Source organism: Fragaria vesca, linkage group LG7 (genome assembly GCF_000184155.1).
Source record: "Fragaria vesca subsp. vesca linkage group LG7, FraVesHawaii_1.0, whole genome shotgun sequence".
Taxonomy (NCBI): domain Eukaryota; kingdom Viridiplantae; phylum Streptophyta; class Magnoliopsida; order Rosales; family Rosaceae; genus Fragaria; species Fragaria vesca.
Window position 1 is genome coordinate 12412584 of NC_020497.1, and position 5486 is coordinate 12418069.

The following is a 5486-nucleotide window of genomic DNA, read 5'->3' on the forward strand; positions in this document are numbered from 1 at the left end:
GTATATATGCTGATTTTGAGTTTTATTTGAGTTGATCGATTTTGAGTGTGATTGAATTAATAGATTTTGAGTACGTTGGATGTATATATATATATGTTGATTGATTTGGTTGATGATTTGATAATATATATGAAGTTGTTGTTAATAAGTAGTAGATATATATATATATGTATGTTAATTAATTTATAATATTGTGTTGATGGTATGAAGTTGTTGATGATATGAGTTGATGATGATTTTGTGATGATGTTCATATATAATATTGTTATGAGTTGATCGATTTGGTTGATGATTTGATAATATATATTGTGTTGATGGTATGAAGTTGTTGATGATGATTTTGTGATGATGTTGATATATATAATATTGTTATGTAATTATGAAGTATATATATATGTGTGTTAATTAATTTGTTATCAATTAGTTGTATTACGTAGAATATATACTAAATGAATTGAAATTTTATATATGGCATAGAATTTAATTCATAATTAGCTAGCGTTATACATATATATTTTGTTATATTTTCAGGATATGGATAAGAGTTGAATTTCGTTTCTAAAATGGGACAAAAGATATGGTAAAGGACAAAAGAGTTTTCTGGAATATGCGCTGGCTAATGCTAACGGGAATACAATTTTCTGTTGCCCGTGCACGAAATGTCAGTGTTGCAATAATATGCATCGATTTGCGATTGACAAAGTATGGCAGCACCTGAAGAGTAACGGGTTTTGGGAGAAGTACACATGTTGGTTATATCACGGTGAAACATCATCAGGGGGTCCGCATGATCATGGGCAATTTTCTGAGACGGGCAGTACATCCAACGATGCAACAACGGCCTTAATCAACGACATGTTTTCTTATGAGAGCGGTGTATGCGCTCAAGGACAGTGTATGCCTGAGCCGGTGCAGCCCTTCCCTAGAGCTGTCAACACTGCTGGTATTGACAAGTACAACAAACTGCTTGCTTTCCAACAGACCCTTGTGTACCCCGGTTGTCAGAAAACCGTTCTTGAAAGTGTGATGGACGTAATGAAGATTAAAGTTGAGACAAAATCGACCGTGAAGGCTGTTGATGATTATCTACAGTACACTTCTTCGATACTGCCCCACGGTCATCGTCTTCCTTCCACTCATCATAAAGTTCGATGTATCCTGAAAGATCTTGGGCTTTCCTACATCAAGATTCATGCATGCAGATATGACTGCATTCTCTTCTGGGGTAAAGATCCAGAAGGGAATGACCTTGGTGGCCTTAACGCATGTCCGGTATGTCACACTGACAGGTATAAGCTGACTCCTGCAGGCAATAGGAAACCTGTGAAGGTACTTCGGTATTTCCCGTTGAGGGATAGGCTGGAGCGGTTGTATATGTCTTCACACACGGCCGAAGCTATGAGATGGCACGCTGATAGGGAATTGCATGACGAAGATACCCTTATACACCTTGCTGACGAGGAGGCTTGGAAACATATAGACAGGGAGTTTCCTCATTTTGCGTCAGAGATCCGAAATGTGAGGCTCGGGCTCTCATTCGACGGGTTCAACCCTTTTGGGAACATGAGTCTTCAATACAGTGTATGACTGGTGATTTTGGTACCGTACAACCTTCCTCCATGGATGTGCATGAAGAAGGAATACAATATGTTGAGTTTGTTGATTCCGGGGCCCGGTTATCTAGGGAAGTGTCTCGATGTGTATTTGAGACCTTTGATTGAAGAGCTTAAGTTTTTGTGGGACGTTGGTCATCCCACTTATGACAAGTACAAGCACGAGATGTTCCAGATGCATATCATGGTTGTTGGTACCATCAGTGATTTTCCTGCTCGTGGGATGTTGTCGGGCAACGTTGTTAAGGGATACAAGGCTTGTCCAGAGTGCCTTAGCGATGAGGGGAGCACATTGCAACAAGATATGCAAATTGGGTCACCATACTCTCCTTCCATATGATCACGAATGGCGGTTTGATGCACAAGCATTTGATGGGACCGTAGAAAAAGGTGTGCCTCCCAGAAGATGGACGGGGGAAGAAATTTTAGCAGTGCTTAATGAGTACGATTTAGGGCAGCTCAGTAATCATCTAATATTGTGGCGGCAATATCTGAAAGACCCGACATGTACAAATTCTGGACACATAAGAGCATATTCTGGGAACTCCCATACTGGAGTAAGTTGTTGATCAGACATTACCTAGATGTGATGCACATAGAAAAGAATGTTTGCGACAGTGCAGTGGGCACAGTGCTGAACTTGGAGGGGAAGACGAAAGACGGTCCTAAGGCACACATTGATCTAAAAAAAATGCAATTAAGAAGACATCTGTAGTTGAAAGAAGGAAAGAAAAAAATGTCTCAAACTCCTTACACCGTGAAGCCTGACCAGAAGAACGTAATTTTCAAGTTGATGAGTTGTGTGAAGTATCCTTCAGGCTATGCAGGAAATATAGCCCGGTGTGTGAACTTCCGGGACAATAAGATGTACGGGTTGAAGAGTCATGACTGTCATATCCTGCTACAACGTCTCTTCCATATTTTCATTCGACCGTTCCTTCCCCGTCTGGTGGTGGAGCCGTTAGTAGCGTTGGCAAGATTCTTCCAGAAGTTATGCACACGGGAAGTGAAAAAATTTAACCTCCGGGAAATGCAAGAGGACATCATTTATATCATGTGTAAATTTGAGAAGATATTTCCTCCAAATTTTTTTGACATCATGCCTCACCTGATGATCCATCTTCCCGAGCAATTGTTGCTTACCGGTCCAGTACACTACACTTGGATGTATCCCATGGAAATGTACGTTTTTTACACCTGAATTGCTCAATATATATACATGTTCAATAATCATAACACTTTGCAACTTCATTTATAGGCAACTTGGAAACTACAAAGATTATGTGGCTAATAAATCCGCGCCAGAAGGATGTATAGCTGAAGCATATATTGCGCACGAGTGCGTCACCTACATGAAATTGTATTTAGGAGCGTTGAAGGAAACTCCGCAAACCATACCGGTAGATGTACCGACGTTCAATCTTTCCATACTCTCCAGTGATGTTGAAGTTTATGGAATTTTGTCAGACTCCTATAAGTTGCAACCACATGAGCTAGTCATTGCCCACTGGTGGGTATTGATTAACTGTCCAGAAGTTGAATACTGAAAAGACATCCATCTATATTATCCAAGCATTAGGTGATGTCGAGTACCATAACAGAGAGTTCGCAAACTATTTTCCCGGCTGGGTACGTAATTCAATATTTATGTACGTGTTTATGTTTATTGTATAATTATCCATATTTACAGTTGAATGGTTGGTTGCAGATTAATCATATTCAATTTGATGGTCACCCAAATTGGTCGCACGAACTAAGACTTCTAACGATGAAGCCGATAATGTCAAGAGTTTATCTGATGTGCAAGGTGAATGGCGTGCAATTTATATGTGAACAGAGAGACGGCAGACGGAGAACACAGAATTCTGGGGTGATGGCACATGGTGGGCGGAATGGAGTTGACTATTACGGTGTTCTCCATTCAGTGGTGGAACTCATTTATGGGCAAGGCATGACAGTGCACCTCTTCAAGTGTAGATGGTTTGATACTAGGCCGCAGAGCATGAAGACCGATCAGTACGGAATATTATCGGTGAACACTGCTACAAGTTGTTACGAAAATGACCCGTTTTTTTTTGCCACATCGGTAAAACACTTGTTTTACCTTGATAACCTTGCTAAGGGTGACGCGTGGAAAGTAGTCAACCTTGTGCACCCTCGAAACATTTACCGGGCGGCTACTTGGAGAGGCCGAAGACTAGGAAGAAGGTGTTAAGTATTAAGAGCCCAACGCAATAGGTATTCCTAACTCCTCTACCGTTCGCCTTAATAATTTTAAAGCGGGTCGTTCGATGCTTATTGATGTTGATCCAAATCAAGAAACAGACGAAGACTCTGGCGATGAGGAAATAGATTACCAGAAATTAATTCTGACATTGAAGAAGACTCATCGGATGATTCCGAGTACGAGCCTTAGTTTTAATTTAGAGGACGTAATACATTAATTTGTAATAAAAAAGAATGTATTACCTTTATAGTTTATATATGTTGAATTCATATTTCTGTTATTTTATATGAATTTTGGTGATATGTGAACAGGAAGTGAGTATGGTTTACACTAAAACTTCAGTTTTTTTAATGTATTTTTTATACTTTAGCCGACGAAATACACCATAATTCGTCGGCCTAAACCATCTTAGCCGACGAATTATATTATAAGTCGTCGGTTAAGATCAGTTTAGTCGACGAATACCCTAATATTTTGTCGGCTTTATTTATTTTTTTATTTTTTATTACATACTATAGCCGACGAATATATTAGGGTATTCGTCGGCTAAACCCTAAAATTTTTCTATTACATACTATAGCCCTATCTTCGGTGGTTATTTTCCGTAAAATTTTTTATACGACTTGTTGCGTCTCATCGATTTGAAACTATTTTCAGTTGAAAGTCCGGCCAAAATACGAAATTTAGACGGTACAATGACCTTTTCTGTGCATTTAGGGGTTTGACTTATGGGATTGACCGTCCGGATCGAGCTCTTAACCTTGTCGGTACGGGTTGAATTTTTGCCCATACATGTATTTTGTCATGTATTCTGACGGTCGGATTTCTGTTTCTCAAGTTTGATCATCACAATCACAACATGTCTACTAATGTTGTATAACTTGTTTACCAAGTGTTAAGTAAATGTTCCGTTTCAAAAACAAACTATACGTAAAACCTTCAAACGCAAAAAAGTCATGAAATAAGATATGACCAGAATGGTGAAATACGTCCACGGATGAAAAATCACAGTATTCCGGTAAAGTTTCGGTGCCGATAATTGCGGTCAATGTAATTTTTCATTCTTTCTCTCTATGAGTAGCCCTATCTTCGGTAGTTATTTTGCGTAAAATTTTTATACGACTTGTTGCATCTCATCGGTTTGAAACTATTTTCAGTTGAAGGTCCGGCCAAAATACGTAATTTAGACGGTCCAATGACCTTTTCCATGCGTTTAGGGGTTTGACTTAACGGATTGACCGTCCGGATCGAGCCCTTAACCTTGTCGGATTAAGTTGAATTTTTTCTCATACATGTATTTTATCATGATGGTCAGATCTGACGGTCGGATTTTCGTTTCTCAAGTTTGATCATCACAATCACAATTTGCCGAATGTATAAAAAGTACTATAGCCGACGAAGTTTAAAGGTTTAGCCGACGAAGTTCAAAGATTTAGCCGACAAATTTCAAAGGTTTAGCCGACGAATTTGATCTTAGCCGACGAGATTATTATCTTAGCCGACGAGATTATTATCTTTAGCTGACGAAATAATAATTTCGTCGGCAAAAGTTATCGGGTATAGAAACGAACACCCAGTGCTCGACAGTAGAAAAACCCTAGCCTCCTCTTCCGCCTCCTCCGCCTCCTCTCCCTCTCCCTCTCCCG